Source organism: Jaculus jaculus, chromosome 2 (assembly GCF_020740685.1).
Source record: "Jaculus jaculus isolate mJacJac1 chromosome 2, mJacJac1.mat.Y.cur, whole genome shotgun sequence".
NCBI classification, from domain to species: Eukaryota; Metazoa; Chordata; class Mammalia; order Rodentia; family Dipodidae; genus Jaculus; species Jaculus jaculus.
The window spans coordinates 197,737,923-197,759,800 of NC_059103.1; the positions used below are offsets into that span (position 1 = coordinate 197,737,923).

Below are 21,878 nucleotides of genomic sequence, written 5' to 3' on the forward strand. Positions count from 1 at the left end.
CTTGCTGCTGCAAATACCAGAAACAGGTACCACCTTGTACATCTGGCTTTATGTGGGTACTGGGGAACTAAACCTGGCTGGCAGGCTTTGCAAACAAACACCTTTAACCTCGGAGCCATCTCTCCAGCCCCTGTTTTATTTTGTTGGGTTTTTGTTTGTTTGTTTGTTTGCTTTGTTTTTTGAGGTTAGGATCTTGATTTGGCCCAGGCTGATCTAGAACTCACTATGTAGTCTCAGGATGGCCTGGAGGTTACAGCAATCCTCCTACCTCTGCCTCTGCTGGGGTCAAAGGCATGTGCCACCAGGCCCTGCCCTCTTTTGTTTTGAGACGGGTTTTCTTGCTCTCAGTTTCCTCTTGTCCCTGCCTCCCCAGTGGTGGAATGACAGGCCACCACACTTGCTTGTAAGGTGACAGGCAGGGCCCGAGCTGCTACTCACCCCCTCGGGTTACTGCCATCCCAGCTCGGGGCCCTTGACACGCTGAGCTGGACCAGCTTTATACTACTGGCCCTTTTTTTGGAAACAGGGTCTCATGTAGCTCCAGTTGGCTGGCCTTGAGTTCACTAAGTAATAGGGACTAGTTGAGAATAACCTTGAGCTTCCTGATCCTCCTGCCTCTATCTACCACGTAGTTTGGAATTATGAGTGTGCCACCATGCCCGGGGTTTTGTTTTGTTTTTTAGGTACACAGGGCTCACTATGTAGCCAATACTAGTCTGGAACTGGGATTAATAGTCCTCAGTAGAACTCAGCCTCCTGAGGGCTGAGGTTGCAGGGATGCATCACCCAGTTGTCTTCTTCTAGGGATCTTCTGAAGCTCACCATCATCAGGAAACAGCTGCCCTTCCCCACCCTGTGTAAGCCTGCCTGGGCTTCCGTGGGCCCTTCACAGTTGTCTCCTCATGACATCTTCTCCACAGCCCTGTACTATGGAGATAGACTATACCGTACAGATGAGGAAACTAAAGCTTTGGGAGGGACTGAGGTTTGCCTGAAAGGCAGAGGCAGTGGAATGGCCTGGAAGTAGCCTAAACTTCCAAGACACACCTGTACGGGAAGCCATGTGACGCACCCCAGGTGTCTACATAATCTGAGTTACCGTACAACCAGGCAGCCATATGACCCCTGGCAATTGTGTGACCGCACATAGCCCTTTGGACAAAGGAAGCCATATGATCTCATATGGCCACATGACTCAGGGAGGCTGTGACCTGGAAGCCTTATGATGCCAAGAAGCTCTGTGCCTGGAAGCAGCTATGGCTCCTGAAGCCATGACATGGATTTTCATCCCAGCATAAGCGGCTCTGAAGATCCCTGGGCAGGTGTAGGGTCTTAGATCCCCATGTGAGTAGTTGGAGATCTTGGCCTCTGAAGATCTGGGCCACCTATGGGCGTGCCTCAGTGGAGCTCCTCCCCTTTCCGTGTTCCGGTGGAATTCACAGCACTTAGGTGATCCTTCAAGGTCACATGGCTCAAGAGCACTAAAGCACAGTGGGCTGGGGGCGGGAGGTGAAGAGGCAGAAAGAGGGAAGCAGTCAGGAGTAACCCAGACACCCCTGGACCATCAGCCCGCAGAGGGAGGAAGGGGGTGTGGCTCAGAGCAGCGCCTGAGCTGAGCGTGGTGCGCACACCTTTAATCCCAGCACTCAGGAGGCAGAGGTAGGAGGATTGCCATGAGTTCGAAGCCACCCTGAGACTCCATAGTGAATTCCAGGTCAGCCTGGGCTAGAGTGAGACCCTACCTCAAAAAACCAAAAAAAAAAAAAAAAAAAAAAAAGAGGAGCACCTGCCTAGTGCGCACCAACCTGGACTCCATCCCCCCGGCACTGCACAAGGCCAGTATGGGGGCGCATGCCTGTGATCTCAGCATTGGGGAGACTGAGGTAGGAGGATCAGGACTTCAAGGTTAACCAGGGATACAAGAATGCGCATCTCAAAGGAAAAGCTGGACATGGTGGCTCATCCCTTTAGTGCCAGTAAGCAGGAGGTTGAAGTATGATGATCGATTGCCAGAGGCTCAAGGCCAACTTGGGCTACAAATTTCCAGGCCAGCCTGGGCTAGGTAAATCCTAGGAAAGACCTCCCTCTCAGGAGGGGCTCAGGTTGTTTGTGGAGAAACAGGTCCAGGGAACCAAGCAAGAGATAAGAAGTCAGGTCATCTTTGATTTCTAGCTAGCGCAGTCCATGCTGCCTTTTTACTTCCACGGGTCACCCTAACTGCCTAAAAGAGCTACCTGACTCCCCCCCCCACACTCCTTTATCTCTTCTGCCTTATTTTCCTAAGACAGAGACCTTAGGCTTTTTTGCCTCAAAAAAAAAAAAAAGACCCTCAAATGAGTAAATAAAATTAAAGAAAAAAAGGCTGGACAGATGGTTTGGCAGTTAAGGCATTTGCCTGCGAAACCTAAGGACCCAGGTTCAATTCCCCAGTACCCACGTAAGCCAGATGCACAAGGCAGCACATGTGTCTGGAGTTCGTTTGAAGTAGCTGGAGGCCCTGGTGCACCCATTCTCTCTCTCTCTCTCTCAAAGTAATAAAATTTTTGTTTTTGTTTTCATGGTTTTTTTGAGGTAGGGTCTCACTCTAGCCCAGACTGACCTGGAATTCACTATGTAGTCTCAGGCTGGCCTCAAACTCACAGTGATCTTCCTACCTTGGCCTGCCAAGTGCTGGGATTAAAGATGTGTGCTACCATGCCCAGCCAAAACTTTTTGTTTTTGTTTTCTTAATATTTTTTTTTTGTTTGGTTTGTTTTTTTTTTTCACAATTTTTATTAACATTTTCCATGATTATAAAAAATATCGCATGGTAATACCCTCCCTCCCCTTTGAAATTCCACTTTCCATCATATTACCTTCCCATCTCAATCATTGTAGTTACATATATACAATATCAACCTATTAAGTACCCTCCTACCTTCCTTTCTCTTCCCTTTCTTAATAATTTTTTTTTAAAGGAAGAGAAGAAAGAAAAGGAAGGGAAAAGAAAAGAAGCCCCTAGGGGCTGGGAGATGGCTCATCGGGGTAAGAGCACTTATTTCACAAGTATGAAGACTTGAGTCTAAGCCAGGTCGGCTAGTGCACGCCTTTAATCCCAGCACTTGGGAGGCAGAAATAGGAGGAATGCCATAAGCTTGAGGATAGCCTGGAACCACAGTGAGTTCCAGGTCAGCCGGGGCTAAATGAGACCCTGCCTAAAAAAAAAAAAAAAAAAAAAACACCTACTTGAGTCCAGGGCTTGAGAGATGGCTCAATGGTTAAAGGCTCTTGCTGTTCAATTCCCCAGTGCCCACATAAAGGCTGATGCACAAAGTGGAACATGTACCTGGAGTTCGTTTACAGTGACAGGAGGCCGTGGCATGTCTCTACTCTGTGTCTGCCTTGTTCTCTGTTTCTGTCTCAAATAAATAATTATAAATAAATAAAAAAGACTTGAGTCTAATTCCCAACACATACAGAAGAAGTTGGGCATAACCACACATGCCAGTAACCCCAGTGCTGAGGAGGTAGAGACAGGGGCGTCACTGGGGCTCTCTGGTCAGCCAGTCTAACCAAAAACATGGGAGATCCAGGTTCACTGAGAGTCTCTGTCTTAGGGAAATAAGGCAAAAGAGATAAAGGAGTGGGAGGGAGTCAGGTAGCTCTTTTAGGCAGTTAGGGTGACCCGTGCAAGTAAAAAGGCAGCATGGACTGCGCTAGTTAGAAATTAAAGAGGACCTGACTTCTTATCTCTTGCCTGATTCCCTGGACCTGTTTCTCCACAAACAACTTGGGCCCCTCCTGGGAGGGAGGTCTTTTGTAGGACTTAAACATTGTGGTTGGTCAGGTTCAGCCCCCGAAACTTGAAACTTGGTGTCATAGCTAATCTCTTCCTGAGACAGCCAATAGCCCTAACCAACCAGCTGCTCCTCTGGTTCACCTGAGCTGGAAGGTAGGGCCCACCACCGTAAAAAGTTGTAAATATGTTTGCAAGGGGAGGGCAGGCTCTCTCTGCTGCCTAACCTCTGCCGAACTTCCAGCTGTTGGTGAGTTCCTCCTTGGCTCAGTCTAACTGGGCAAGCCCAGGGGAGAGCCCCTGTGCCTTACTTTCCACATGGGCTCTTTACCCCTCCAGCTCCTTACATGGCAGGAGCTCTTTGAAGTTGCTTTTCTTTCTTTTTTCTCCATGGTTTTCCCAAGCCCTCCACATGGGCTCTTAAGCCACATGGGTGCCTTTTTCCTGGAGACGCACTTCCCTCAATAAATATAATAATCATCCTTCTCAGTCTTATTTTATTCAACTCTTTGATTAAAAGTAGACACAGGAGCTGGAGAGATGGTTCAGCAGTTAAGGTATTTGCCTGTGAAGCTTAAAAATGGTGGTGCATGCATCTGGAGTTCACTTGCAGTGACACAGACCTAGGCTTTGGGGTCTAAGGACTTTCCTAAACCCCTAGCACCCCATTACAGGAGGATCTCCAATATCTGATGTCTTTAGGCCTCCAAGTGTATGTACAAATGTGTATAATACACACACACACACACACACTCATAAAATAGAAAAAGAAATCCCTAACATAAAATGTGAACCAAGAATGCTTCTTAGCATAGAGGAGTTCTACCAAAATGATTTTCCAATTTGAATTTTATTTTTAAATTTATTTATTTATTTATTTGAGAAAGAAAGAGAGAGAGAATGAATATGAGTGCATCATGACCTTTTGCAACTGCAAACAAACTCCAGATACATGTGCTACCTTGTGTGCCTGGCTTTGCGTGGGTACTGTGGTATCAAACCCACCCAAGCTTTGTAAGCAAATGCCTTTAACCACTGAACCATCTTTCCAGACTGGGTTTTTTGTTTTGGTTTGCTTTTGGTTTTTCAAGATACAGTTTCGCTCTAGCCCAGGCTGACCTGGAATTCACTATGTAGCCCTAGGCTGGCTTGAACTCACAGTGCTCCTTCTGCCTCTGCCTCCCAAATGCTGGGATGAAAGGCATGCACCACTATGCCCAGCCCTTTTTTAATTTTAAATATTTGTTGCTGTTTTGAAAAAGAAAAAGAAAAGAATGTGTTGGTTGGGTGTTATGGTACATGTCTGATATAAGCTATAATCTTAGCACTCAAGAAGTAGAAACAGAGCTGGAGAGATGGCTCAGCAGTTAAGGCACTTGCCTGTGAAGCCTAAGGACCCAGGTTCAATTCTCCAGGTCCCACCTAAGCCAGATACACAATGGTGACATATGCATCTGGAGTTTAGTTCCAGTAGCTAGAGGCTCTGGTGTGCCCATTCTCTCTCTCCCTCCCTCTGTCTCAAATAAATAAATAAATAAATAAATAAATAAATAAATAAATAAAAGAGTAGAAACAGGAGAATTGGAAATTCAAAGCCACCCCTGGCTACATAGAAAGTTTGAGGCCAGCCTGAACTACATTAGATCCTATCTCAAAATATAAAAAAGTTTACAAATTAGCAGAAGAGGTGCCAACCCAGGGACTGGTCACCCAGGGACTGGTCACCGCCTCAGCCTGTGTCTTCTCTTGCCTTCCTCTTCATACAGTCCCAGAGTGAACTTGTCTCAGTTTTCTGAGGGGCTCTGACAAGGTGGGAAAGGGCTTCAATGAACAAGTGGGTGCATTTCATTGTTATTTAGTTTGTTTTGCAAGTCCTGCTATGTAGCCCCGGCTGCTTCTGGATCCTCGGTTTCAGAGATAACAGGCTATGTCCATCCTGCATTGTTTTTAATCACAGTACAATCTGAGCCTTCCCAGTTTTCCTAGGGCTTCCCAAAGCTCTCTTCCCTCCCTCCCTTCCAAGGAACTGGGAAGTCCAAGGTCATTGCTTATCAGACATTAGACAGAGTACTTGAAGTGAAACATAATGAAAACTTTAACAGAAATTGTCTCTTAATACACTTACAGTCTTGTATTTACAAGCTAAATATATAGGACATCACAAATAAATCCCTTTTAAGTTTGAAAAATAGAGAGAGAGGGAGAGGCAAGGACACTCCCAGAAGAGTCAAGAGGTAGCCTGAGAAGGGTGGCGGGACAGTCAGCCACTGGTATGTGACGCAAGGGGCTGTCAGGAGTGTGTCCCAGGTACACCTAGGTCAATGCACCCCTTACCACCACACCCTTTCCCTTAGGACCACCTTTGTGCCTTTAGCCCTCCTTCAAGCCAAGTGGATGCTGGGAACGACCCGTTACTCTCCAGAAACCCCATGTTCCTGTTGCATCCAGTGCTTTCTGCCCCTCTGCCATGACCCAGCGGGCGGGCGTGTGTCCCGGAGGTAGAGTCTTGCTTTCTCAGCGCACAGTGAGGAGCTGTTCCAGAAAGACCACCTGCCTGCAGCTGCCTTGGCCAGGGTGCAGGCGTCTATATGTAAAGGGTTCTCATTTCTTCATGTGCCAAGTACAAAGACAACTACAATAATAAGCTGAATTCTTTCTTTCTTTTTTTAAAAGTTTTGTTTATTTATTTATTTAAGCGAGCTAGAGAGAATGAGTGCACCAGGGCCTCCAAATGCATCTGGCTTATGTGGGTCCTAGGGAATCGAACCAAGGTCCTTTGGCTTTGCAGGCAAACACGCCTTAACCGCTAAGCCATCTCTCCAGCCCAATAAGCAGAATTCTTTTTCACTTGTTGGCTATCCTTCTTATCCAGCACCTAACCAGATGTGCCACCAAATACATGATCTGACTTTGCCATCTACCGCTGCACAGGCACACAGCTTCCCCATCTCGGGGGAATCACACACACACATAGGGACAAGGATGGGAAGATGCAGCTGACCACCAGCGGAGTGGAGGAGAACAAGGTGCAGACAAGCCCCAGGCTCCTCCCAAGCACCGGAGTTTCTGCACTTGCTTTCCAAACAAACATGGAATTTCCTGTGTAATTCCGTAGTACACGGGGCCCTTGGTAAAAACTGTTGGGCATCTGGAGATGGTGATAGCGGAGCAAAACACCCAGTGTGGAGCTCTTCCGACCTGAAAGCCTGTGGGATCTCACAGGTGCACGCTCAGGACAGGTAAGGGCCCAGGCATGCCCTGCTCTGGAGCCAGGCCAGGAGCAGGGCTTTCTGACCCCTGGGCAAGTGAGCTGTCAAGTGCCAAGTTCTCTCGCAGGCCTGGGGCCCAGCCATTCATGGAAGAATGGAGCAGGGAGAAGCCATGCAGGCTTCCACGGGCAACAAGACCACAGAGCCAAAGGCTACAAACACGCACATTCTTGATAACAGCAGCAGACACAAGGCCCTGCCTGGCCAGGCTAGACAGATGCTAGAAGGGCTGCCCAGTCACTGCCTGCTCCCACACGCATCTGCACAGCGCCGGCGCGCGCACAACAGAGATCTCTCCTTACACTTCGGCCTGAGCTCTTCATCTAAGTGCAGATCACAGCACTAAATGCATGAGGTGTCTCCATACCTCAGGCTTAGAAACTGCCTTCCAAATTCCATTTAACTGTATATTGTTCCCCCCTCTTTTGTTTTTTCTCTTGAGACAAGGTCTTGCTATGTAGTCCAGACTGTCTTCAGACTCCTGGCAATCCTCCCGCCTCAGCCTCTCAAGCGCTGAGATTATAGGTGAGTGCCAGGCTCAATCATATACTTTCATGCGTGCATGCGTTTGAGAAATGTTGATCAAATGCCAACAGCTACTCATGTCCTATCTTGGACTGCTCAGCAACAGTGGCTGGAGGCGTTTTCCACTCCATCGTGGGATCCCCAGGGAGCGCTCCACTCCCAGCTCCAGCTGGTGGAGCTCAGTGGCTTATGGGTGGAGTAGACCAGCACTCACTAGTAGCTTGCTGATGAATGAGGGTGGAAAAGCGTAGTAAAACCCAGCAGTTAGCGAATAATTAAATATGTTACTAAGTTGGTCCTTGATGCTCCTTCCTGTACTTGTCTTTATTTATTATTGACAATTTCTATAATTATAGACAATAAACCATGATAAACCTCCCCTGTACTTGTCTTTCTAATGGGCACCATTTTGAGCTCGAGGTGGTGGGGCATGCCTGTAATCTCAGCACTTGGGAGGTGGTAGAAGAAAGGAGGGCCAAAGACTTCAAGGACAGATTTTGCAGGGGAAGTTCGGAAAGATTGTAAGAGCCACAGAGTGGAAGGGAAAGCCCAGAGGCGCTCCCCTCCTTTACAATAACTGAAGGTCTCACATCTATACCCCACCTACTTAGCGGGAATAGCAGCCATCCAACGGAGGGTGGCCCTCAGCATTATGGGGTCAGGGAGGAGGAGGGAAATAATAGTACCAACATATGATGTGTCCATACAAAGTTCTACTTAATTAAAAAAGAGAGAGAGAGAAACTTTTGAGCTGGGCATGGTGGTGCATGCCTTTAATCCTAGCACTTGGGAGGCAGAGGTAGGAGGATTGAGTTCGAGGCCACCCTGAGACTACATAGTGAATTCCAGGTCAGCCTGGGTTAGAGTGAGACCCTACCTTGGAAAAAAGAAGAGGAGGAAATAAAAAACAAAGGTCTGGAGAGATGGCTTAGCAGTTAAGGCATTTGCTTGAGAAGCCAGGACCCAGGTTCAATTCCCACATAAGCCAGATACACAGGTGGTGCCTGTCTGGAGTTCCCTTGCAGTGGCTAAAGGCCCTGATGCACCATTCTCTCTCTATTTGCCTTTTTCTTTCTATCTTTTTTCTTTTTTCTTTCTATCTTTCTCTCAAATAAATTTTAAAAATTGTTTAAAAAATATATGAAAGAGCTGCCATTCAGAAATTTAAAAAAAGAAGTAGTTTAAGGACAGGCTTGGCTATATAACCAGCCCAGACTCCAGGACAATTAGTTCAAGGACAGCCTCAGCTACACAGCAAGTTTGAAGTACCTGGGCTACATGAGGCCCTGTCTCAAAACACACACACACACACACACACACACACACACACACACATCATTTTATATTTTATGTGTTCCTCACAACAACTGTGAATTCAGGGTTTTTTGTTTGTTTTTGATTTTGCTTTTTGAGGTAGGATCTTACTCTAGGCCAGGCTGACTTGGAATTCACTATATAGTCACAGGCTGGCCTTGAACTTACAGCCACCCTCCTACCTCTGTTTCCCAAGTGCTGGGATTAAAGACGTGCACCGCCATGTCTGGCTGAACTCAGTTTTATTGGCATCTTCCCTTCCAGATGAGGGATCAGGAAAGTGCCTGGTCACATGACACTGCTCCTCTGAAACTGCAACTCAAAATCCACGGGGGAGCTAGGTATGGTGGTGAACGCTTGTGACAACAAAAATCATCACCATCATCATCAGGCTGAGGAAATGTTCAGTGAGCACAGAGCTTGCTATGCAAGCCTGATAGCCAGAGTCCACACTCTGAGGACAACCAGAGTGCACACTCCGAGACCCACACAAAGCTGATGCCACAGAGCTGGCATCAGTAACCCCAGCGCACCTATGGCAAGAAGGGCGGGAGAGGGCTGGAGAGATGGCTTAGCGGTTAAGCGCTTGCCTGTGAAGCCTAAGGACCCCGGTTCGAGGCTCAGTTCCCCAGGTCCCACGTTAGCCAGATGCACACGTCTGGAGTTCGTTTGCAGAGGCTGGAAGCCCTGGCGCGCCCATTCTCTCTCTCCCTCTATCTGTCTTTCTCTCTGTGTCTGTCACTCTCAAATAAATAAATAAATAATTAAAAAAAAAAAAAAGAAGGGCAGGAGAGACAAATGGGTTCCCAAGCTCAGGGGCCAGAGAGCCTGGGAGGCACAGAGAGGAACCACAAAAACACTGCACTGTGTTTGGTGGTATGTGTGTGCTGCATTCACAAAATACACACACACACACACACAATTAAAAAAGTCAAGAGGAGAGGTAAATACTGAGTGATGGGCCGGTGCTGCTCTGGGCTTTGTACATTTAGCAAGCGTGTTCTAATCCTTTACCAAGGAGGCTCACACACATCTTGAGTACACAGCTGGAGAAAATGTCACAAACTGAGTATACTGAGTAGCCAGCACCCAAATGCAGAACCAGGGGCGCCACCAGCCCCCCAGACACACGTGCCTGCTTCCGGGCTCTGGTGCCTCTGCCCGCAAGCTTAACTATGATCCTGACTTCCAGGCAAGCACTCTGCCACTGAGCTTCATACCAGCCCTAGCGCCACCGTGACTTCTAACGCCAGCTACATACCTCTCCCGCTCTACAAACATGGAAGCTTATTGCTTTGTAGCATTTGATTTTTTTTTTTTTTTTCTGTGACAAGATCTCATGTAGCCCCAGTTTGCCTCAAACTCACAATCCTCCTACCTCCTCCTACCAAGTGCTGGGATTACAGAAATGTGCCACTATGCTGGGATTTGTGTTTGTTTTTAATATTTTATTTATTTGAGAGAAAGAGGCATAAGAGAGAGAGAGAAGAAAAGTGAGAGGAGGGAGAGGAGAGATAATGGGCACACCAGGGCCTCCAGTCACCATAAGCAAACTGCAGATACACACACCACCTTGTGCATCTGGCTTTATATTGGTACTGGGGAATCAAGCCTGAGTCCTTTGGCTTTGTGGGCAGTTGTGTTAACTGCTAAGCCATCTCTACAGGCCCATTTTGTTTTGTTTTGTTTTGTTTTGTTTTGAGACAGGGTCTCTTTATGCAGCTCAAGCTGGCCTTGAATTCCTGGTAATCCTCCTGCCTCACTATCTCCACTACCAATCCTGGTTGTCCTCTGACCTCTTTTGCTCAGTCATTTGTGGGATTCATCCACACTTCTTGTGTAAAGTATTCCTTGTCATTCCGCTGAGTATGTCATAATTTATATAGCCCTTAAATGGTTGATGAGTATGGGGGGATTCCCAGTTTGTGGTCACTCCAAACAGTGGTGTTAGGAACAGAAGTATGAAGGTAGGTAGACCTCTAGGAGTGAAGGCACTGGGCAGTTAAATCCTTTTACAGCAGATTCCTGAGACCTTCATCCTCCTCCCCCCACAGTGTACTAGCATTCCAGTTGCTCCACTTTCTTGCCAACACTTGGCATTGTCAGGTTTTCTCCCTTTAATCGTTCTGGAGGCTGCATGGGGCGCCTATTTCTAACTTTCTTCCCAACCCCTTCAGATGGCTCTTCTGATCTGTTTTACAGACGAAGAAACACACCAGGACGCTGAGGCGAACGATTTTCGCCAAAGCCACTTAAACCCTCTTGAGGGTTTAGGGCGGGGATGCAAACACGGCTGTCTGACCTCAGCCATCACTTGGTCCAGCCCCTGCCTTCCCCTATCTTGCCTTGAAAGCTTCCCAGTAGACCCCTCCTAGGGGGTCCCAGCTATCCTGCATGTGGCGAGACATCAGATCTGTGGTTTTGATGGGGTTCCGGGGGCGTGGGAGGTTCTGCCTCCAAGTGACCCATCCTGCTGAACTCTCCCGGGCCCTGGCAGGCTGGAGGGGGCGCTCCGATCGTGGGACGGAGCGGGAGGAAGTGGGTGGCTTAGCTAGGTGAGGGTGATGGTGGTGGTGGTGGGGGGGGGCGGTGTTGGTTACCAGCCAGTTACCAGCAACGTGTTTGTTACCCAAGAGGTGGCGCAGCCTCGGGGGCGGGCGGGGCCACCTGCAGCGGTGGGACGAAGGGAACAGCGAGTTGCCCCGGGGCTGCGCAGGCCGGCCGGCCGGAGGGGGCGAAGTGGCTCTCGGCTCGCTGCTCCTGGTTGCCAGGAGGGCCCGAGGGTGTTTGGGGACAGGAAGGCAGCAAGCTCAGGGGCGCACGGTGCCCCCTCCGGCGACCCCGGGAAGGGACCCGGTGGGCTAGGGCCAGCAGGGGGCGGGGCCTCCCTGTCGCGCAGCGGGCGGGGGGCTTGCGGGGAGGAGGGGAGGGGGCGGGGCTTCCGCGTACGGGGCGGGGCCTCGAGGTCCATCGCCGGCCAATGGGCTCGCGTGTATTAGGCCCCGCCCCCGGAGTCGCTGCATAGTCATGAGGCTGCGGCCGGCGCTGCGTCAGCGGAAGCGGCGCGGAGCGGCTGTTTCCGACCCGATAAAGCGGCGTTGTCCCCGCGCGCCGGCCGCAGCCTCGCAGCGCTCGCTCCGCGCCCGCGTCGCTGACGGACGGACGGACCGACGGACGGAGCGCCCGGCCGGCCGCCGAGGGCGCAGCCGCCGCCTGACGCCTCCCCGTCGCCCCGGTGCGCCCGGGGCCCGCGCCCCCCCCCACCCCCGCCGCCGCCGCCCGTCCTCCGAGCCCGGCCGGTCAGCCGTCCCGCCGCCCCGCGGCCCCGGCCGGAGGAGACAGGTGAGGGTTCGCTCGGCCCCGCCGGCGCCGCACCTGGCCTGGGCACCTGCTGCCCCCGCCCCCGTCCCGCGCGGCCTGGGCCTCGAACTGCCGGCCGGTTCTCCGACCCCGCGGCTCCTTCCCCCGGGAGGGCGTCCCGCACCGCCAGGCCCGGCGCGGGCTCCCCGGGCGCCCCGCCCCCACTCGGCCCCTTCCCTCCGCTGCACCTGCCCTTCCTCGGCCGCATCCCAGCAGCCTCCCCGAGCATCCCAGGCTCCCACCGGAGTGTGCACCTTCCTCTGCACGGGCCCGGGTCCCGCCCGTCAGCATCCCAGGCTCCTCTCCCGTAGAGAAGCCTCCTGCCCCTTGTTGGTGCAGATCTTGTTCCCTCCACCTCTTTCCCGGTCGCCGCCATCGTTAACTTCCGACAGTTCATCGGTGCCAGCCACCCCGAAATGCCCCCTCTCCCTCCACATTCTCCCGTTTTCCTCCAGCACACGCTCCTCGTAGCTCTGCTAGCCAGTGGCCCGCTTCGGTTCCAGGCTTGCCGTGGCTCTGCCCTGTGTTACTAGCATCGTCCTTGGCCGGTCTTGGTCTCTTTGCAGATGCCTTTATTTCCAGAGGTCAACCTTGTCCCTGGAGGAAGGGACCAGGGAACGCTGCCCTTGAAGTCCAGAGTCTCTGGTTTGCAAGCCTCCCACACGTCTATCCTTACCTCTGCAAATTGCCTCTTCCCAGCACCCCTCTTCCTCCCCGGGACCCGAACTTAACCCGTTCCTTCCAAAGGTGTGTGTGGTGCATGATGTGTGCCTGGAAACCAAGCGCCTGCAGAGTGCTTTCCCTGGGGAGGTATGTCCAAATGGGGGGCCCAGCCTGCTGCTTAGTTATTGATCATTCTTAATATTCTTAGAAGGTGGAGCTTGCCAGGGATGGGAAGGGGCACTTGGTCTTCTAGGGAGCCTGGAACTAGGTTTCCCAGTGGAGATACGGGCGCTTCAGGTGTTCCCAGTGTCACGCCCTAGAACCTCAGCTGACTCAGGTGCTCCCCGTTGTCATGCTCTAGAACCTCAGCTGACTCCACAAAATGGGGCTTGTAGCTCCCCGTTGTTATTGGGGTGGCCCTGGGAAACAGGACTTGTAGGATGAGCAGTTGAAGGAGTTGTTGGCGTCTAGTGATGATTGTGGACTCAGAACCTCGGATGGCTGAGTGGACTGCTCTTCAGCACTGACAACTATGCCCTGAGCTATTCCCTGTGCCCCATTCCTCTCTTTGTAGTGGATGGACAGGCAGGGTGTAGTAGATTGTTCCCTTAGCTCCTTCCTTTTATTTTGTTTTGTAGCTTAAGAGGGATAGAGAGAGAGAGAGTAAAAAGTGAGGGGTCCTATGCCGACTAAGAAGGGTGACAAATGGGTGGCCATCAGAAACCGGGCATCCTCCGACCTAAGAAAAGAGTGAATAACTCCTCACCATGCTGCCAGATCTTAATCTTCTATTAAGTGAGCCAATTGAGTTTAAGGCTCTGGAGAGATTTTTGCTTAAGCTGCCTAGAATGGGGAGAGGCAGCGATCATAGCCTGAAGCTCTGTGGGCTCCAGGTGGAGAGAGATTCAGGCATAATAAAAGAAATTAAGTTCTGAAGGGAGGTTGGGGAAGTAGGTCGGACTTCAGTCCCACTCAGACTGCAAAGAAAAGCCTTTTGAGAGGTTTGACATGCTCGTGAGGTACCTGTGGGATAGGCTGTCTGAGTCTGGTACTGAGGCCAGCAGCTGCCCAGGAAGGCGCCAGGGCCATGGAGGATTTGCTGGCTTCCCTTGCCCAGACTCTGAGGGTTGCAGCTTTGGCCTTTGTTGCCTCTTAAAAGCAGACCAGGTGATCTAGGTGGCCTGCAGCTTTTAACACCCTCTAACTTTGCTTATTTGGGGGAGGAGCCAAGGGAACTGTGCCCCCTCCTGGTCTGCAGATGTGCAGGGGAGGAGGGGCTGGGGCGAGGCAGCTCCCTGCCCCCCTGTGCTGGAAAGAAGCTACGAAGGTCTTTGAGCTGATGTTTAGGTGGTTGGGCACTGACCTGATTTCATCTGTGGTGTCGGAAAGGCCAGTACGGAGGACAGACCAGGGCTACCCTGAGCTCAGGCTTCCGTTCGCTTTTTTTTTTTTTTTTGAAGCTGACCTGTACTTCTCAGTGTGGTCTTGAACTCATGGCACTCCTGCCTCTGCCTCCCCAGTCACACCTGGATCCCTTTGAATTTTCTGACTGTGCTGCATTACCCTGTCCCGTGCCCGCACTGGTCCCCAGGGCCTTGGTGTCAGCTCTGAGTAGCCAACGGGGCTGGTTTGTGACAGTTTCATGGCTTGGCACAGGGGGTGGGTGGCTAGCGAGTACTGTAGATGGCAGACAGCCCCAAATTGCCACTGCCCTCCAAGGGAACACCCCTGGCAAAGCCATGCCTGTAATTTGCGGAGCTGGAATGTGCTAGAAGTAGTGTTCTTGTTCAGGGTGCTCGCCTCCTGTGGTTCCCCAGATTGTTTTTATTTTATTTATTTATTTATTTTTTGGTTTTTTGAAGTAGGGTCTCATCCTACCCCAGGCTGGCCTGGAATTCACTATATAGTCTCAGGGGGCCTCGAACTCCCTGCGATCCCCCTACCTCTGCCGCCCCAGTGCTGGGATTAAAGGCGTGTGCCACCACGCCCGGCCCCAGATTGTTTTTCCATGTTGATCACGGTGCACTTAGTGACATGGCATTAGGATGGAGACGGGACGGCAGGAGTGTTTTTTGAGGACTGCCAAGTGGCAAGGTGCCGCAGTGGGGGTAGCCTCACAGAGGAAGAGCTGCCAAGTTGGGGGGGGGCAGTAGAGGATCTGGTAAGTGCAAGTGTACTGAGGGGGAGAGCCGGGCACCTCCCCACTCTTGGGCAAGCTCTTCTTTGTTTGTATTAGCATAACTGTTCCACCAAACCAGTGAGCAAGAGTCTCTTTAAATGCAGACTTCCAGAGTATGCTTCCAGAGGTCCTTCCTTACTATCAAGCTTTGAGCCCTGTGATACTTAGCTCACTTTCCACTGATCCGTGCTGGTGCGCAGGACAGGCCTGCCCCTACAGGGGAACCTGGCCGAGCTCTTCCCCACCATGTGTGTAGAATGCGCTTGAGAGTTTTTTGGGGGGGACTGTTGCATATAGCTGAGACTAACCTTGGATTTCTGATCCTCTTGCCACCACCTACCAGGTGCACTACCACTCATGGCTCTACAGGGTGGCTTTAAGGTTAAAACAGGATTGCTAGTTCCAGCACAGCTTGGGGTACAAACGGGAACCCTATTAAAAAAAACAGCTGGGCATGGTGGCACACGTCTTTAATCCCAGCACTCAGGAGGCAGTGGTAGGAGGATTTCCGTGAGTTCGAGGCCACCCTGAGACTACATAGTGAGTTCCAGGTCAGCCTGGACTAGAGTGAGACCCTACCTAAAAAAAAAAAAAAAAAAAAAAAAGTCATGGCCCGTGCAATCTCAGGGACCAGCGCCCACAAGGCTTTCCTGTCACTGATCATTTTCCTCGAGGCCTTGTGTTCCTGCCTGAGTATGGGGTGAGCCCACCTTGTGCCCTTGTATTAGAGTGTATGGGATTTGAGTGCCTAGAATGCTGGGCAGACCGTTGAGTGTGTTCTCAGTGAGGCTTAATAAATAGCAAGGCTTCTGCGAGCAGAGGGGAATGACACTGAACACTGACTGGGGCGGCATCAGTCCCTTTGGCTTTACCCCAACATGGTTGCGTGGTCAATAAGTGAGAAAGAGAGCTTCTCTGTAATTAAAAAAATTTTTTATTGTTGTTGCTGGTGTGTGTGTGTGTGTGTGAGAGAGAGAGAGAGAGAGAGAGGGAGGGAGGGAGGGAGGGATATGATGTGGGTACACATGTGCATGCGTGTGGAGGTCAGAGGTTGGCACTGGCTTTCCTACTGAGCTAGGGTCTCTTTCTTGAGTTCACACACTCAGCTATTTTAGCTGGTCAGTTTCTGCCTCCAGTGTGAACTGTGGTCTTCATGCTTATTTAGCTAGCAGTGTTTTCATTTAGTCACTTTTGCAGCCCTGTCCCTTTATGTATTCCAGGCTGGCCTCATACGTAGCTGAGGGTGACTCTGAACTTCTAATACTCGTGCCTCTACTTCCGGAGTGCTAGGATTCCAGGTGTGTGCCACCCCATTTGGGTTTCTTTCTTTTTGCATGTTTATTATTACTATTATTCATAAGATGTCTCGTATGGGTACGCCATGTGTTAGTAGCTTCCTTTACCCGGTCCCTTTCCCCATTCTGCTGGGGACACTTCTCAGTGGGCTTGCAGGTATTCCCCATGGGGTTGTGGTTTATGCGTTGTGAGAGCACTAGTCAGTTGTTTTGGGGGGAACATTGGGATTCCTGACCGTCATCCTCCACAGCTTCTTGGGAGGGCACATTGTGCTGGGCATGGCTAACAAGTGTGGGAACTGAGAATGAGCTGAGTGAGGGTCTGCTGCTCAGCCCGTCAGCTTGGCCACCTTGCCCTCCACCTCTGCTTGGCCCAGGCCCAGGCCCAGGCTAGGAAGGCACTGTGCAGAGCAGGCCCTGCTGATGTGGGCCTCCCAAACCTGTGGCCAGTGTGCTGGGGAGCAGCAGTGCTCTCTGAGCCTGGCCCAGAGGGCCAAGGAAAAGGATGTCCACTCTAGGACCTACTGTCCCAATTGCTTGGCTTGACTTTTGGTAGCTTGTGTCTTCGGGTCTTGGAGCCCCTTGAATTGGTTGGCCACTATGTTTTTTCCATTTCAGATATGGGGAAATCTTGAGTAAGAAATCGATAACAGGGCTGAAGTGGTGGCTCAGTGGTTACAGCACTTACCTACGCCGCCTAAGGACCCATGTTTGACTCTCCAGGTCCCATGTAAGCCAGACACACAAAGGTGAGGCAAGGGTAAAGGTAGGACATATGCACAAGGTGGTGCATGTGTCTGTCATTTGATTGCAATGGCTGGACATTTGATTGCAATGGCTGGAGGCCCTGGCGCACCAATTCTCTCCCTCTCTCTGCCTCTCTTGCTCTTGCTCCCTTGCATTAAAAAAAAATGGCCAGTTGGGCTTGCCTCATTAAAAAAAGAAATAGATAATAAAACTTTGAAGTAGAGGGTAGAGAGGTTTGGGGTCAGATACTCTTTTGGTCAGCTGTACTGATTGCTCCTCGTGCACTGTTTTAAAATAATACACAATATAATTAGTATAATCTAATGTTTGTTTGGCAATGTGGTGTATGCCTTTAATCCCAGCAGAGGTAGGATGATTTCTGTGAGTTCAAGGCCACCCTGAAACTGCATAATGAATTCCATGTCAGCCCAAGCTAGAGTGAGACCCTACCTTGGAAAAACCAAAATAAATAAATAATAATATCTATCTATCTGTCTGTCTATCTGTCTATTTATTTCCTTGAGTTAGGGTCTCATTCTAGCTTGGGCTGACCTGGAACTCACTCTGTAGTCTCAGGCTAGCCTCAAACTTAAGCAATCTTACTACCTCTGCCTCCCATGTGCTGGCATTAAAGAAAGGCTAAAAATATTTATGTATGAGAGAGAGTGAGTGGAAGAGAGACAAAGAGGCAGACACAGAGAGAATGGGCATGCCACAGCACTTTTAAATATGCATCTTACTGCACAGTTTTGTTTTTCTAGGTAGTCTTGCTGTAGATCAGGCTGATGTGGAGTTCACTATGTAGTCTCAGGGTGGCCTCAAACTCACAATGATCCTCCTACCTCAGCCTCCCAAGTGTTAGGACTAAAGGCACGCGCCACCATGCCTGATTTACTGCACAGTCTTGAGTAGTCACTTAAATGTTGTAAGCCATAGAACCATATGCAGTTCCAGCAGTCTAGTCATCACCCGAGGGAAATACATCTACCCAGAGTGTGAGTTTGGGTTGGGAGTGAGCAGGGAAGATTTTCCCATCAACTTTCAGGGTCTGTGATTAAACCAGGACCACTCGCATGGTGAGGTGCACCTGAAGCATTCCCTCAGTTTTTTGAAGGCTGGGATTTGGCCTGTGTACTGGGGTGAGATTACTTCTGAACAAGGGTGCTCATGGTAGCCCACACCAGTGAACCCAACACTCAGTAGGCTGGGGCAAAGGATTGCCACAGTTGGGGGCCAGCCTAAGCTCCTCCAGTGAGACCTTTCTTTTTTTTTTTTTAATTTTATTTATTAGAGAGAGAGAAAGCTAGGTAAGGAATGAGTGTGCCAGGACCTCCAGCTGCTGCAAATTAGCTCCAGATACACACACCACTTTATGCTTCTGGCTTTAAGTGGGTACTGGGGAATTGAACACAGGTCATTAGGCTTTACAGTCAAGTGCCTTATCCACTTAGCCGTCTCCCCAGTACCCTCCTCCCTGGTGTTGGTTTTTACATCAACTTTTATTCCCATGTTGATCATGGTTCTCTATTCTGTACTAGCCAATTCCTCCCCACACCTCTAATCCCTCTGTCAGTGAGGAGTTCTTATTAAACTGCACATGTCATCCTGTAGCTTCAATCTCTGATTGGGCTCTGACTGGTCTGGGATGCACACCCTTGTCTTCCTGTGTCCTCACTGAAAAATGGATCTCCTGGGAATGCTGCGTCCTCCGATGACACTATCACATGAGGTCCTGGGTGCCTGTATAAAGGACCCGAGGGCCACCTTCTCACATATTTCTAGAGAAGTTTCTGTAACAGGGTAGAGTACTGGAAACCACGAGGAGGAGGCAAAGCGCTCTCTACTGAGCGTGAAGCCAGTTCTTGGTGTTTGGTTTGCTGCAGCTGCCGTTTGCCATTGATGATAGCTTCAGCTCTCCTTCAGAAGAGCAAAGGAAGGGCCAGGAGAGTTAGATGCCAGACGAGTAAAGAGGCTACTGAGACCTTTCTTAAGACACAAAAAATAAATAGATAAGGAAATAACTAATAACTATAATGCCAGGCATTTTGGTGTGCAGCTGTAATCTCAGAATTCATGGTGCTGAGGCAGGAGAATTAAAGGGTTGAATACCAGGTTGAGGCCTTATCTCAAAAATACCAAAGCCTGTGCTGGAAAGAAGGCTTAGTGGTTAAGTGCTTGCTTGTGAAGCCTAAGGACTTCAGTTGAAGGCTCAATTCCCCAGGACCCACGTAAGCCAGATGTGGTGCACGCATCTGGAGTTCCTTGCAGTGGCTGGAGGCCCTGGTGTGCCCATTCTCTCCTCCTCTTTGTCTGTCCGTCGCTCTCAAATAAATAAATAAACAAAAATTCCCCCCAATTTTTTTTTTAAATACCAAAACCTGAAAATGTTGGACCAAAGAAAAGGACTGGTTTGAGTCCTGGTAGGAAGGAGCTCCTTTGTAAGTAGTAGTAGGCTAATTTGTTAAGTACCAACCTCATGCAGTTTTTCTTGTGTCCCCAGAAGAATGAATTTGAAAAACCACGGGCACATCTAAATAGCTGTAAAAGATGTCATTTCTAGTATATTGCAAGCATTGAAAAATAACTTTTTTTTAAAAAAAGTATCCAGTGTTAGACACCCTAAGGATTGTACAACCGTCAGTGCTGCTTTAAAACAAGAACAAATTGTTCTTGACAGTGTGATAATTTTCTCCCAACTTCTATGTTTGTACCTTTTTCCCCTGTAGAATTTTATTCTAATGTAGTATTTTTATAGCTGATAGTGTTTTTATTGGTTGTCTTTTTTTTTTTTTCTGTGACTAAGGAATAGGAAAACTGCAGTTCAGAACATTTCTGTGATCATTTGCCCCTATATTCAGAGAATGGTCTGTCCTTGGAGTTAAAAAAAAATTTTTTTTTTTTTTTGGTTTGTTTTCTAGGCAGGGTCTCACTGTAGCTCACGCCTACCTGGAATTCAGTGTGTATTCTCAGGATGGTCTCAAACTCACAGCGATCCTCCTACCTCTGCCTCCCGAGTGCTGGGATTAAAGGCGTGTGCCACCATGTCTGGTTTAAAAAATATTTTTACTTTTTATTTGAGAGAGAGAGGGGCAGACAGGGAGATATAAAGGATGGGTGCACCAGGGCCTTTAGCCACTGCAAATGAACTCCAGATGCATGCACCACCTTGGGCATCTGGCTTATCTGGGTCCTAAGGAATTGAACCTGGGTCCATTGGCTTTGCAGGCAGGCCCCATAACCACTAAGCCATCTCTCCAGTCCTGTCCTTGGAATTTTTATTGGTACAGAATGAGTCTCATAAGCATTAATGCATCATTGACCTTGGTAAGTCATCACCAAATACACAAAATAAAAATTGTCCTAAAAGAAGGGGATCTCAAGAAAGAGGGTCTTGGGGCCCAGTGGCTTACAGTGCCTGCCTCAGCTAAAGGAATTAGGGACCTGTCCCTGGGATCCTAAACACTTTTGCTGCTAGAATGTTCTGTTAGGCTGGCCTGGAACTCACTATACAATCCACATTGGCCTCTAACTTGCAGTAATCCTCCTGTCTCATCCTCTCAAGTGCTGGGAATACAGGTGTAAACCACCATAGCCAGCTGTCCAGGTGGGGAAGGAGTGAAGGTGACATTTGGCGGAGGTGTGGCATGCCTGGGACTGTCACCTAGGCAGCTGGTTTCTCAGGCCCTTCCTTTTTAGAAGAAGGGTTTTGGCGACTGCCTGGGAGCCCTTAGGCACGATCTTGGGGGTGCTGGTGCTGTCATGTGTGGCGTTTGCATGTGCAGAGGACTGCCGTGTGTCATGTGCAGAGGACTGCTGTGTGTCGTGTGCAGAGCACTGCTGTGTGTCGTGGAGAGGTAGAGCCCTGCTTGCTTCATGGGATTTTACTGGGAGGGTGTGTCTTCTGCTTCTGCCGTGTGTTTTGAGGGATATTTGAGGGATAAAGCTCTGGTTTCATGTACTTAATCGCATATTTCTAAGTGCTGAGTGTTGTCAGTTTCCTGGAGATGTCTGGTTTAGTAAGAGATGGGGCATTTTTATTTGGTTGGGTTAAAATGTAAGCCTGTGGAATTGTGCTTTGAGTTAAATTTTAATTTACAGGAAAGATGTATAGAAGCAGGAAGAGCAAGTGGCTGGGCTTGAGGCTCCCTGGGGGTTCTTGTCTGACAAGAATCAGTGTCCCTGTCTGCTCTTTCTCCGTCCCACAAATGTGCTGTCTCCTGGGGTTGCTTGCTGTTCTCTTGAGGCTAGGGCCACTGAGTGCATGCAGGAGAGCAAAGAGGGTCTGACCTCGGGACCTGGAGTATTGGAAAGGAGGGCCTCTTCCTGAGAATACAGCAAGAAGCTAAAGTGGGAGCTTGCTGGGATTGGGAGATGCTGTTTTTAGCCTGCAGGCCAGTCAAGCCGGTTAGGAGTGAAGCAGCGCGGTCCTCCCCGCCCCCCACTCAGGAGCAACGAGCTCAGTGCACACTGGAGTGGGTTGCTGAGGGTCATGCCTGTAATCCCAGCATTTGGGGGTGGAGGGAGGAAGGAGGATCACCTGTGAGTTCTAAACCAGCCTGGCTACAGAGTGAGACTGCTTCAAGAAACCAAACAAGTAAGCCGGGCATTGTGGCGCACACCTTTAATCCCAGCGCTCGGGAGGCAGAAGTAGTGATTGCATAAGTAGGTGGATCACCATGAGTTCGAGGCCACCTTGAGACTACATAGTAAATTCCAGGTTACCCTGAGTTAGAGTGAAACCCTACCTTGAT

The 21,878-nt window shown here is 49.8% G+C and overlaps 1 protein-coding gene and 1 pseudogene across 3 annotated transcripts in view; both read left to right on the plus strand.

Annotated features, from left to right (window-relative positions):
- The first annotated feature begins 12,163 nt into the window (after positions 1 to 12,163).
- Positions 12,164 to 21,878, plus strand: part of Slc45a4 (solute carrier family 45 member 4) — a 76,335-nt gene continuing 66,620 nt past the window's right edge. The window contains exon 1 of one of the 3 annotated variants that reach the window (XM_045144565.1): positions 12,164 to 12,225. The gene's annotated coding sequence lies outside the window, so the exon portion shown is untranslated. Of the gene's footprint in view, positions 12,226 to 16,321; positions 16,384 to 21,878 lie in introns of those variants that run through there. The other 2 variants (XM_045144567.1, XM_045144564.1) reach the window with 2 other exon arrangements.
- LOC123458912 lies at positions 18,876 to 19,076 on the plus strand (annotated as a pseudogene).